Below are 13,896 nucleotides of genomic sequence, written 5' to 3' on the forward strand. Positions count from 1 at the left end.
ACTTGGAAGAACAGTTGGGATTTTTTCATTGCCTGGGGATGAGAGAGAGAGAGAGAGAGGGAGAGAGAGAGAACACACATCTCACTCATTTCCCAACAGCCGACTGTAGATGTAATCCTTTCTCCCAGAGGGAGCAGGTTTCTTTGAACTTTTCCTTTATATGTACAGCATGTAAGTAAACAAGGGCTTTGGTTTTCATGGATGTAGATTCTGATCGAAATGTAGGCATGCTTGCATGGTTTGCTTTTCTTGATTGGAAGTTGATTTTACTCTAAAAATGTCTAAAGACTGTTACACAGATGAGAAGATGTGCCTGTCTGTCCAGAAGGGATTCTGACAGTAATCGTTAAGCACTCTTTGCAGCTAAGGATAAGAGAACTTCTCTTGGATACTAGATGTTCTGTGGCTTTGTCAACTTTTCCTTTCTCATTCCAAGGTCTTGAAATTGATCTCTGGTGTAGTTTTGTCCGTCTGAAATACAAAGGTATCAGAAAGGCCAGGGAAATATTTACTCTGTAAAATGCATTTGAAAAGGGAGAGAGGAATAATTTGAATATAGCAATTAATTTTATGCTTGTAAAATTTCTTCGGATCCTAACACGTACTTGTATTGGGCTTAATGCTGTAAAAGAAAATCTACAAAAATGAAACCCGTTTTCTACAAGGTAAGCAGAGTTTTTAATTTAGTTATTCCTGATTAAATAATTTTTTTAGCTCTTTAGAAGACTTTTATGTAATCACCTAGTGTAGCTTTGGCAGTAATTATTTTTGCAGTTGGTAGGCGTTGTGTTGATAGAACAGACGCATGGAGAATCTGGAGATACACAGCATGGCAACCGAGTGTTGTGCTCTTTGCAATTTAATTCTGTTTAAGATGTATTTTGTCCTGTTTATTTTTTCATGGTAGAAAAGAAGGAACGTGCACAAATGGCTAGGTTTTTAGTACACAGCGTGAACAAAACTTGCATTTAATATTTAATTCCTGCTCACTCGCATAGCTTAACCTTTTGAGTTTTTCACATGAATTGCTTTTAAGAGCGTGCATATCTAAGAAGCTCAAGGAAAAGAAAGAGATTAGACTACACGATTTGCTTTCTAGCATTCTCAGTGTATTCATCTTCCTTTGATGTATACTTTCCTGCATTATTTCAAGATCTTTTTGACTGTAAGATGTTTTTGTTAGGAAATATAATTTATAAATCATAATCTTTCTTCATGCCTGTTACTCAGTAGATTAATATAATCATGATCCTTTTGTTAAAATTCAACATACCTATTTCCCAATGCCAGTTATGTGACCTAATTCCTATTTGAATGAACGGAGAGAGCATCCTCAAAGCAAACGTTTTGTCCCTAAAAAATGGTTTGGGTGTGGCGTTTTCCAGAGGTAAGACGGTGATCTTTCACAAAGATTTAATTCCAGGCAGCCTTTTCTTGCAAGCAGTGGTATATTGGAAAGAACTCTTGGCCGGATGCCTGGAAACCTAACTCTGTATCCTGGTCCCCCAGGCTTTACCACTGCGACCCGGGGCACATTACCCCACCTTCCCAAGCCTCTGTCATCCTCTGTCAATAAAAACACCACCGTCACCAACCCTGTTGTGGAAAGGATGATGTGAGAGATTGTTAGGCTCTAAGTTGCCCCTTCCTGGCGGGCCTCACAAATGCACGTGGTTTCGAGTTCTTCTGGATCTGGGGGATTCATTGTTAGTAGGAAGCCGCGTGCAGATATGCAAGCACCCCTATAAATTTGCTATTGAAGTTAAGACATGTGCATGACTCAAAGATCTTAGCTGCCTACTCGGTCTTGAAGTTAGTGTCAGTGGTCAAATTCTCCTGGGCTGTCCCATGAGATGAAAAAGAATCAGCAACTGAGGCCCTTGGGAATTGGGTCCTCTTGGCTCTCTGTGGTCTGCGTGGAGACAAAGCCTGCCCACCTTTTAGCTAATTTTTCTTACGTATAGTGCTGTAAATGCACGGGCCTTTCCAAAGGGTTATTTACACTGACTAAAGGAAAATAGTGTGTGTGAGATCAGGCTTTACCTCTGGCAGGAGCAGCCTGTGCGTGCTGAGATACTTAGCGAAGCCTGAGGACTGTGCCAGTCCTGGAGGTCTTGCAGACTTTGTCCCTTCTAGAAGACAGGCAGCAAGGATACAATTGCTGAGGGTTGGAGTTTTGCACCCAGTTCTCACGTGCACCGTTCTGCCTTCCTAATGCCATACTTCCTTTTGGCACAGACTTGGTGGCAAGTTTGCAGACTTATTTGAAGCGATTGTGCTTAGTTATCATTGGGGTCTAAAAGGCCATTTGATCTCTTTATTGTTAGTTGGATTCCTTTTCAATTTCCCATTTTCCCAGCCCCAGGGTATCAGTGCCCTGCCTGTGTCTCTCCTTGATCACCGGGCTGGTGTGTCAGGCAGAGGCCAGCCCTTGCCAGGTGTGGCACAGAGAAGATGTCGCGCAGCATAAGGCACACGGAGCCCCGTCCTCTCTGTTCCAAGGGATCACTTGCATGTTCTGCTCAGCAGGGTTAGAGACGACACTCATGTGTCAAAAGGAAAAAGAGAAAGAAAAACAATCTGGAGTGGCAGTGAGAACCAGAGAGGGAACTCACTAAGCAGGTGGCCGCCCGGAGAGCAGTGCGGGGACGGAGAGCTTGTCCTGCAGGAGGAGGACGCACGGTGGGGTTTGACGAGAAGGCAGCGGGAGAGAACCCTGCTGGTGGTGAGTGACCTACCTGTCCACGGTCAGCGTGGCAGGTTCCTCCTGGCCAAGCGTGTCCCTGGGCAGAGGCAAGCGAGGTGGTGGGAAGGGGGCCAGTTGGCCTGGGCTGAGCCGGGGGACCGTGCCAAGGACACGGAAATTGCCAACAGCAGGATGTTGCCTGATGAGCACCCAGCTGTCTGTGCCTTTGCCAGGGACGCTTGCTGAATGGGACTGGCTGGGGTGGGTACCGTAGGGGCTGTGAGTTCGCATGCAGGGGCGGCACAGGCTGGGCTTTCTGTAGTAAACACAGACCACACGCACGTGTCGGAGTGGACTGTCGTGGAAGGCAGGGAGACCCGAGCCTGGCGGGGCTGGTCTGGAGGCCGGGCTGCTCAAGGTCAGCTCTGGGAGGCCTGGGCCAGACACATCCCCTTCGGCTCTTCTGTCCCCTCGTCTGGAAAGTGGGGACGATGTCACATGGCTCACAGTGAAGCTGGCAGGTCGCAGTGGGTGTCACTGCCTCCCCTTCCTCCCCTTGCCTTTTTGTCCTCAGACCACCATGGCTCTCCTTTCTCTCCTGCTTTCTGCCCCAGGGGACGTTCCTTCCTGCCTTCCTCAGTCTCTGCTTTTTCTTTCTTCTCCAGACTTGCCCTTTTCATCCTGTTTTTCTGGAAAAAAGAATAAGTTATTATTAAGAGTCATCTTCAGGGTCACAGGATGAAGAAGGGAGGGAGCCGTGGAGGCAGCACCATGGGGGCTGCATGTGGCCCCGGGAAGTGGGGGGCGGGAGCAGGGTTGGCAGGGAACATGTCAGGCCAGCCCGAGGCTGAAGGGCTAATTACACCGTCTCCCTCACACTGCGGGGACAGTGACTCACAGGAAAGTGACTTGGAGACACAAACTGCAGACTTGGGGCTGCGGCCCCACAAAGATTTGACCTTGACTGGGCAGAGATGCTCTGAGGACATGCTGGTCTCCACGCAGGGATTTGTCTGCCGCAGGCTTCTCCTTACCCTTTCTCTCCTTTGAGACAGAGCAAGGGCCATGGTTTTGCTCCCAAGCTATCTGGGGTGAGACTTCAAGAGGGACGTGTTTGTTTCCTTTCCAAGGCAAACAAAAGGTGAAGTTCGGAGGGTAGCCAGCCGGCTCCATGCAGCCTGGGTGGTGGACGGAGTCTCCGGCCAGTGCTCCTGCATCTGCCCCTTCGTCTCGGCCCTCAGGGATGTCAGTCCAGACGGGGTCTGCTGGCCAGTTCCCGCGCCCTTCCCTCCTCCCCCCCATCTCCTGCTCTATGACTCCGTCTTTATTTCCTTCCTAGGCTTCCCGGGTTGGAGATAGGCGGTTATGGAGACCTCAGTATAATTTTGCTTTTTGGGGGGAGAAGAAAGCACGGAGTTTGAGTTTGTCAGGCCAAACCCTAACCTCAATGTAAAGACCTTTTGCAGGCTCTTGCATATTCTTAGGGCAAGCCGTCTGGAGTCGGGTGGACTCAGTAACCACACACGGGTTTCTGCCCCAAGTGTTACACTGATAATCCCTTTCTCTGTCTTCTGTGAAACCGAGGGGTCAGTGTGACCATCTGTCCTATCTGACATCTCCCTGTCTTTCTGCTTAAATACCTGACCTAAAGGAGTCCACTTGTTGTCCTTTTTTGTCCCCATGAATATGGAGAGTGGCTTCAAAGAAAGACAAATCTTAGAAGAACCCTATTAAAACCTGCATCGATCATGCATTGTCCTTCACACAATTCATTCAAGTTAAAACCACTTAGATTTGTGGAGGTCTTTAAGGTAATAGTGCGTGAACGTCCGGACGGTGAGATACTTTACGCTCCCATATCCTCTGCTCTTCTACTCTCTCACCTTGTTTAGCGCCGTATTTAGAGCAGACCATTTGAGAATCTGAAGAAAGCTTTGGGGCCCCAGGAAATTGCTCATACACATATGTAAATAAATTATGTACAATTCTAGGGTGTTCACCGATCTTAGGACGTTTGTCCATGGATTTCCCCTTTAGGCATATATGAACTCTAGGCTCATAATTCTGACTTTCAGTAGACATCTGGGTAATCCAGCCTCTGTCTTGACTTAATACTATTGACATTACAGAATCAGTTATCAAGTACCTAGGATATGAAAAGCGCAGTTTAGTCAAGTGGTATTTTGAACTCTTTTTATCTTCTAGTCAATTTGTTTGGATGAGATTAGCTGTTAATGCTTTATTTTTTTAACGTGCTAAGAGACGTTGGGGAGTGTTAAATAACCCCTAGATGGCAAACAAATTATTAGGTTGAGACCAGAATAGCTTATGTTGGTGCGGGTGGTTAGACATCCCCAGACATCATCGGACGCAACTGCAACATTATGTGCTGGTGTTTTGGCAATTTAAAAAGTTTTATTTTCTGTAATTAGTGGAAAAGGTGATTTATGTTGGAATAAGAATTCAAGTTTTGATCCCAAGCCAAAATTTTGTAGATGTCTTTGGTAAAATAAACAGCCATCTGATGGACTGCAGGGCGGTGGTTTACACGCTCAGTTTAGGGGAAGTGCAGGCAGCCGTGGCTCCTGTGTCCCTCGCCCTTGGGCGCTGTGACGCTTCACCCTCGCTGTCCCTCACCTCGGCAAGTGGGCTCAGCTGCCCTTGTGGCTGCTCGCTTTTTGTCTTTTGAAGGAGTGATAGCCACACTTACAATCTAATGTCAGCTTGCTGCTATCTGGGTGCCTGAATCTTATCTAATCGTTAATATTTACCACAAACAAAAACGGGGTGGAGGAGGGGACCAGAGTACCGCGCTATTTGTTCATTCGCTCCTTCACATCTTCCCAGAGGTACTCTCGGACGTTAGCCTCCTTAGGAGTTCTGAGTCATCTGGATCCCTTCTTTAAATATTCTTGTGTGCCTAGAGATTGCAGTCGAATGAAAACTTCGTGCTGAACACATGAAGATGTGTTTGAGTCTCAGCGCTTTCTTTATGCCTGTCATTACTCATCCGAGATTCTCACCTTTTACTTATGTCCCAGCCCTACAGTTGGGCTGGTGTTACTTTTCTAAAAAATAAGTTCTGAGAAATTGTTCTGAGTCATTTTGCAATTTCCTCTGTCGTCTTAGCTAAGAGTAGCTCTGTGTGTCACTGCGTTTCCCGCTGAGGGGGGCGAGGTGGCGGTGAGCCCTGCCTGGGAGCGCTGCACACAGGCACACGTGGTGCTTCACCGGCTCACACGCCAGCTCCTCGCTGCTGAGAGTGAAGGCTGGATTACTAGTTTTGTAAATCAGTCTCCTGCTGTTCTCGATAATGGCAGGAGGAAAAGGGCAACAGAAGTATAGATATGTCACTAATGTGGGAGCAAGGAGAAGACTGGAGGTGTGTTTTGAAAGGCGCCCAGTTCTCCTGCCCCTCATCCTCTTGTTTGCTGTTGCCTCTCCCTCCTTCCTCCTTGTCTGTTCAGCTTCCAGCACATCCCTCCTCCTCCAGGCGTCACCTGCCTTTGTCCTCTCTAATTCTTTGCTGTCACCTGAGTTCTCTGGTGTTTTCAGAAAACAGCTGTCGGAGGAGGAAGCTCTGAGATGTGTGATTGCTTAGAAGGTTCTGGCCAGGCACTTGCACAGGGAGGGATTTCATCACTGGCTGCTTAGAAACCACAAACGTTGCATGACTTGAGAAGTCCCGTGTCTTCCTAGGCTGCTTTCGGCTGGCGTTAGGATTGTTTAGAATCCCTGCCCTTCGTGGTGCGTTCAGTCACAGACAAAGGACAAGCAGAGAGGAGACTTGCGGGGCCGCATGGCCTGGCGATTCCAGGGCCAGGACGGGCTGGGCGGGCTCCACTTTCCTCTCGTTTGAGTGGCAAGTTCCGGACTGTGGTGCTTTTATAGATGCCTTATCAAGATGGAAGGGCTGATTATCTGACCAGTCATCCAAGGTGAGCTTTAAAGATAATTTTTTATGGCTGAGGCTTTAAAAACAGTTTCAGTTTGCATTCTGTCATCTTCACTCGTCTCTCCTGTCTTGTCTTTGCTTGGGCGGCTGGCTGGCTGTGCACGCCTCCTGGTTCCTCAGCTGTTCTCACCACTAGGGATAGGATACCTGGCCTTAGTTACTGTGTATTTATTGATTTGTATTTTCCAAAGGTTGATCAAAATTGTCAAGCTATTTATTAAAAGTAATAGTTGTCTTAGTTTGAACTTTAGTACATCATTGCTATTATGTAGTCAGTGTAGATTTTGGAGACCGGTTGGTGGTAAAGTCTCAGATACACATATGTAAGCATGTAGGGCAGACACTGTTCCAGATGAGATGATTATTATTTTGAGAACCTGTCAATAAGGACGCTGAGTAATAGAACAGACTCGACTATCACATTGCTTAAATCAGCAAAAAAACTGTAACTAAAACTGTAGTTAAGGGGCCTGGTTCACTTCAAGACAACTAGCCCTTGGCAATACCCATGCCTAATTAATAAGTTTGCCAGGATATTAACGTATAATTTAATGTTTTACATTCTTACTACTTTTCTCCCCAAAACTAGAGTTTTTTTGAAGCCAGATTTCAAGCATTATTTTTAGCCGAATTTTAGAAGTGAAAACCTAGGCCTTATCTGAGCATGAAGAGGGAAGAGGTTGGTTGCAGACAAATCACAGCACCTGCACCCTGTCCCCTCCGCCCATGCCACTCTTCCTAACCAGCTGAGAGGCACCCTTGATCCACAGAACCTAAAGGAACAGCAGTCCGTGGAAGTCAGTGTAATTGTGGGAGATGTCACGAAGGTACCAGCTGCCCCAGGGGGTGAGAAGAGCCAGTGCCCCCTTCCCGAAGCTCAGTGGGGTGTCATGCAATGCCAGCCAATCTTAGCTCCTTGCACCCCCACCCCACCCCCGTTAGCTAAGCACCCTTGAATGCTCTGCTTCTAAGAGGAAGAAAAAGACTGTAGATGATGAAATTTAAATGCTCAAAAAATTCTTTAAGGATTCATCATTTGCCTGTAACAAATTCAGCCAGGGAAAGAACCACCTTCATTCCCCCAAATCAGACCCATGCTCCTGTGCCCTGTCCCCGTCGGTGAAGCCATGGCTTGGTTTCTTCTGCAGAAGAATATTCCAGGGCAGAGTCCAGCATGCTGTGGCTCTTTGTTTTGTGCCCCTGTCTCTGGCAGAGTGTTGCTGTCACCTTGGGTTGGCTCTGATTGTCCCATGGCCAGGGCTATACCAAACAGCACATTTGCAATATGCGCTTGGAGAGTGGGATGTATAAGAAAGATGTGAGAATTAACTGGAAGGGTTTTATCCTCTGCTGTACTAAGTTGGAAAAGAAAGTAGATGTTTATCTTTTAATTTGCTATTGCACAGAGTGGAAAGACAGCCAGACCAGAAGTGCTGGAGCCTTCCACCCGCTCCGCAGAAAAATTGCTTCATGAACCCTTATACCCTTATTCGTTAAAAACAGTGGGGTTATATTTCCGTAACAGTTGCATGGCTGTGAGGTGACATAAAGAAGGGCCATGGCTTTGTAAACTATAAGGGGTGCTGAGCGAGACTGCTGAGACTTCACCCTTCGCCTGTACTAGAAATGTTAAATATGTCACCTCATTTAAGCACTGTCTCCACAACCCCACTGAATAGATAATACGAGCCCTTTAGCATGAGGAAACTGAGATCCAGAGAAGTCAGCTACCGGGCCAGTGTGTCCTAGGCAGAGCCAGCGATCAGACCCGGCCCCGCCAGATTCTAACGTGGACTTTCCTCCACACCATACTGCCTAGTGAGGACAATGTGGCACTGAATGAAGAAAGGGGTGAAAAAACTATGTGTTTAAAAACCAAACACTTGGAATGTGGGTGTATTTGCTCTTGAATTGATTTAAAGGCAGCATAAGTCCATTTGTTAAACTGCAGGGTATGATATTAGAAATCTGGACACGACTTTGTGGTTCTTTAATTTACCAACTTGGTTACAGCCCCATGGCCAGGGGAATCTGTGAGGATATGGAGACCTGGGGCTTATGTTCCAGAAGAAGGTGGACAGAGCCAGCAGGGGCTGCAGCTCTTCACAACAGTCTGGAAGCTGATCTAAGATGCCCAGCGAATGTCACCAGGGAACTGGAATAGGGGCAACCGAATTAGTGTTTTCTGAGCATCTTAGAACTGCTCCCCCAGCCGAGTGCTTGGGCTGCAGCTTGGAGCTGGTGCTGCTCTGCTCTTTGGTTTTCTAGGTAACCAGCCTAGAGCATGGGTTACAGCTGGGAAGCAAATCAGTTTCTTAGGGAGCCAGGGAGAGGGCTTAGCTGGGGCACAGCTGTCCTAAGCAGAGCTAGACACCACCTGAACTATTAAACATAAGTGTGCGGAATCGCTCCCCTTCCAGGATTCAGTTGTATCATCCTCAGTCTTCTACTCAGTGTAGCTTTACCTGCCCAGAAAACTGGTGGCTGACAGAGATTTGTCAAAGCTCCAGTCTGTCAATAATTTGATTAAAGTTGGTTTTATTGACATATTTTCTCTTCAAATTGAGTGAAGCGTGCTTTACTGTCCAACCATTGATATACAAAAAGGGAAAAAAAAACCTCAACACAGTAAATTCTCAGAATATGTAACACTTAAAGACCTTTCCTGCAAAAACTGCTCAATAATATCTTATCAGTTACCAAGAATTAAGTCAGAGACACAACTCTGGAATAGAAAGGCTATGTTTGGAACACTGGCAGTAGACATAGGAACCAACTAGAAGGAAGTGTTAAATGAAACAGTAACCAGTACAGAGACAGTTACTGTAAATATACAAGTTTAAACTAACTTATGTGCTAATCAGAACAAAAGTAGGCTGTGAGAGCGAGTGGAAGGAGGAGAATGAAAAGAGAGCTGTGAGCTGGGACGGGGCCCCTGGATAGGTGCAGGTGGAGGGTGGTGCTAAAAGGTAAGAAAAGTCCTGGTTAAGTACATGTTGTTCCCAAAAATCGAGCTGAAAGACATTGGTTTAAATACTTCTTTAGTTAGATAAATATATTTAGAATGAAAGTTAAATGATACAAGGTAATCACAGAAAGAATTTAAATATAGGTCTTAATGCCCCAAGTCACAGGAGAAGCAAACAATCATCCCATGTCAAAAAGCAACACAAAGTGAAAACTATTACGAGAGATTAAACGTTGTTTTTCTGAGCCTTGGATCTGAGCCAGGTGAGCATGCAGGTGTTCTTGTTTTGTTTTTGACCCAGTTGAAAGCATGCTACATAAAAGGTTTTATATCGGATGTGACTTAAGATGTCATTTGTAGCTTCTAGGCAAATAACATGTAAAGGTCATTTTTAACATTTACACTTTACTTACTGAAAAATTTCAGAATAAAGTTTTATAAATTAAGTTTTAATCCAAAAGAAGAATCTCTTTTGACCTGGGTTCATCTCTCTGTATCAGGAGTTGGCAAACTTTCCCTGTAAAGGGCCAGATAGTAAATATTTTAGGTCATAAAGCTACTCAGCTCTGCAACTTAGTGAAGCAGCAGCTGCCATATACAATGTGGAGACGTGAGCAGGCGGAGTTCTAATAACACTTGACTTACACTAACAGAGGGCAGAAGTGAGCATGCAGAGTTCTAATAAAACTTTATTTACAATACCACAGGTGGATTTGGCTCACAGGCCACAGTTTGCTGACCTGTGTTCTAACGATCCACCTGGCCCACATGCCTCTTTCCTGGTGAGCAGATTTAATTATACATCACCAGTAAGCCATGTCTTTTCTTCTTGGGTGAAACATGGAGAAAATGCAGAGCCTGGCACAGAAGGGGGGACATCAAAACACCCAATATTTTATATGAAAGAGGTGCCTGCCCCAGCCCTTGAAACCTCCTTGGCAGAGGGAGCGTATCTTCTTCATTCCTGAATTCTGACTAAACTGTTAAATACGGAAACCAAGCAGAAGGCAGCAGCGAGGACACACAAGCCCGTCCTGGCTCTCCTGTTCCCCACGGGCTGTGCCACCCATCTGCTCGGCTCCCTCCCCAGGAGCAGGGTGCCCCGCCCATGACTCTGGCCTGGGGGGCCACGTAGCAAATGACCATGGTGCTTCTTCCCTGCAGACACGCAGCTCTGACCTGCCCTCCTGGGGGTGTGCTGCCTGAACACTGTTTGCCACTTGGCACACCAAAGTGCCACATACATGCCCTCTGCCTTCTCAAAGAACCGTGTCCATGGGACGGCCTGGCCTGCCCTTCCTCTGGACAGCAAGTGGCCGCTGCTGCCCCGCTCCCCCCCTCCCTCTCTGGCGCCCTAGTGCAGCTGCGGCCTGGCCCAGGCCCGGCGTCCCTGTCTGCCTCTGGTTTATTTCCCCACGGCCCTCACAGCCTGGGTGAGATGCCCTGTGCCCCACGTTTTGTGGTCGCCTCTCTCTGCCCTTTACCCCCCAACACCCCAGCAGGGCCTGGAGGAGAGGAGCTGCTCGGAAAAATTGCCAGTGAAATGAAATTCAACTCTTCTGGCCCTTCCTTTGGGGCGCTCAGAGAAAACGTATTCTTCCATACTTCTAAAAAGAGCAGAAATCGAGACATTAAACTCTTTATGCAAATGATAAGTTTCATCGAGCCCTAGCTTTGACTGATGCCTTACATTCTGCTAAGTATTTTTATATGTTTTATCTCATTGAATCCTTTCTACCACCTTGTAAATGTGATCCCTGCCTTAAAGGTGCGTAAACTGAGTCAGGGAGAAGTTAGGGTCACACAGCTGGTAGCTGCTGTGGTCAGGGTTTGAACCCCAGAGCCTGTGTGCGTAAATCTCTTGTGTTTAAAACAGTAATTGTGGGCCGGGCGCGGTGGCTCACGCCTTCCTAGCACTCTGGGAGGCCGAGGCGGGCGGATTGCTTGAGGTCAGGAGTTCGAGACCAGCCTGAGCGAGACCCCGTCTCTACTAAAAATAGAAATAAATTATCTGGACAACTAAAAATATATATAGAAAAAATTAGCCGGGCATGGTGGTGCATGCCTGTAGTCCCAGCTACTCGGGAGGCTGAGGCAGGAGGATCGCTTAAGCCCAGGAGTCTGAGGTTGCTGTGAGCTAGGCTGACACCACGGCACTCACTCTAGCCTGGGCAACAGAGCGAGACTCTGTCTCAAAAAAAAAAAAACAATAAATAATAATTGTGATTAAGGAAGCTTAGCCCAGGGAACACCCTGAGGCCCTTGGTGCCAGCTGCAGCTTACACTGGGGTGGTGAAGAGGGGCAGAGCTCCGGTGACAGCTGTGTCAGCAAGAGCACACACCCACCCGCACAATGCCCTCGTGCCATCTGTAAGGTATGTGCCACCCTCACCCGCAAGTGGGTCTCCTCTGCCCTGAGCTCATCTCCTTTGCAAGTTCACCTCCTCCGGCCCCTCCCTGCTTGGCAACCCTGCAGGCCCCAGCCTCTCGCCTGCCTCGGGCCACACCGCGCCCACCGTGGGTCTCTGATAAGGCTGTGCTTCCCCAGCCTCCGCTGGCTCAGTTTGGCTGACTTTATTTCCCCTGAAGACACAGCTTCTGTGTTAGCTGTCCCTGCCCTTGCTCTGACCAGAGCTGGCCTCTCTCGTCTGTTTCCATAGGACCCCACACTTTGGACGTCAATCATATTAGACTTACTTGCTCAGAGCTTGTCTTCCCAGCCAAGTTCAGGGCACTGGGGAGGAGGGATTGTGTCAGTCTTGTTCATCACAGAATGTCTTAGCAGGCCTTTTTTGCCTCACATCTTTTTTTTTTGGTGACAGAGTCTTGCTCTATTGCCTGGGCTAGAGTACAGTGGCATCATCATAGCTCACTGCAACCTCAAACTCCTGGGCTCAAGTGATCCTCCTGCCTCAGCCTCCTGAGTGGCTGGGACTACTGGCAAGTGCCACCACCCCCGGCCCTCAAATCATTTTTTTTTAAAGTGAGAGGAAAAGATTCCATCACAAAAATATTTTTTAATTCAACCACTATAAAAAAATGAGAAAATTCAGATAACCCAAAGTATTAAAATTAAAATAATTTGAAATTCAGCGTTAACCACTGCATTTATTATGTAGTTCCGTTTTATAAAAATCCGTGCATACATATTTATATGTAGTAAATATATATAAAAATTACTTTAAAAAATGCAGACCTACTTTCTTTCCTTACCAGTAAATCATGTCCTTCTTTATTGGTCAAGAGATGTCCATCTTTCCCATCATCAGTAACTGCTACATACGTCTCATTTTTGTACCATAATTTATTTAGGTTACTGTTTACTTCCACAGTCTATGATCTCATTCTGCCTAGGAAATAGAACCTTTGGAAATATAATATCTTGTCTGGGAAACAAAGAATAAGGGACTTTTTTGAGCACTGTTTCCTCATCCTTTTTCGTACCATTTTGATAAATATAAAAAAAATCTCATGCTGTTTCCCTGGAGTCTTCGGTGTATTGCTATAAGATGAATGGTTTCTCTCTCAATTATTAATACAAATGTCAGTAATCATCTTGACTCTGGCTTTTGTTTTGTTTTGTCTTAGAAACAGGGTCTTGGCTCTGTTGTCCGGGCTGGAGTGCGGTGGCTCCATCATAGCTCACTGCAGCCTCGAACTCCTGGGCTCAAGGGGTCCTCCAGCCTCAGCCTCCCAAGTAGTTGGGCTATGGATGCACACCACCACACCTGGCTAATTTTAAAATATTTTTAGTAGAGATCAGGTCTTGCTCTTGCCCAGGCTGGTCTTGAATTCCTGGCCTCAAGCGATCCTCCTGCCTTCACGGTGCTGGGATTACGGGCACGAGCCATTGTGCCCAGCCCTGGCGCCTGCTTCTTAACTCCCACCCTCCCCTGCCAAGGTGCTGATACACTACTCTCCTCCTCTTCTGCCCCCTCCCTCCTCCTCTGCTGAGACCTGGTGCTGCCTTCTCTACTCGGCCTGCCGGCCCTGTCAGCTGCCCCAAGTGTCTAAAAGAATTCAGCCCTGGAATTCTGCCCTGGCCACGCTTGTCTTGCCCAGGGTGGCTGAGGTCGGCAGAGCAGGACGTGGCCCACCCTGTTCCCACTGTGAAGATGAGGAGGCTGCACGTCAAATGGAGATCATAGCCTGTCTCCACCCATGAGCCTTTCTGGGGACGTCATTTAACCCTCTGTGCTCCTTCTAGATTCCCTCTGCGAGTAACATCTGGGGATGACAGGTCTTTCTGTAGACGGTGACGTTTATAAAGTTCAGAGTGAGTTGAGA

At 47.1% G+C, this 13,896-nt stretch overlaps 1 protein-coding gene across 2 annotated transcripts in view; it reads left to right on the forward strand.

Annotated features, from left to right (window-relative positions):
* TIAM2 (TIAM Rac1 associated GEF 2) overlaps positions 1-13,896 on the forward strand; it is a 131,674-nt gene that overhangs the window by 96,988 nt on the left and 20,790 nt on the right. The window contains exon 1 of one of the 2 annotated variants that reach the window (XM_045544618.1): positions 6,260-6,624. The exons of the other annotated variant lie outside the window; for it this stretch is intronic. The gene's annotated coding sequence lies outside the window, so the exon portion shown is untranslated. Of the gene's footprint in view, positions 1-6,259; positions 6,625-13,896 lie in introns of those variants that run through there. 2 annotated transcript variants of the gene reach the window in all.

This window comes from Lemur catta, chromosome 2 (genome assembly GCF_020740605.2).
Source record: "Lemur catta isolate mLemCat1 chromosome 2, mLemCat1.pri, whole genome shotgun sequence".
NCBI lineage: Eukaryota > Metazoa > Chordata > Mammalia > Primates > Lemuridae > Lemur > Lemur catta.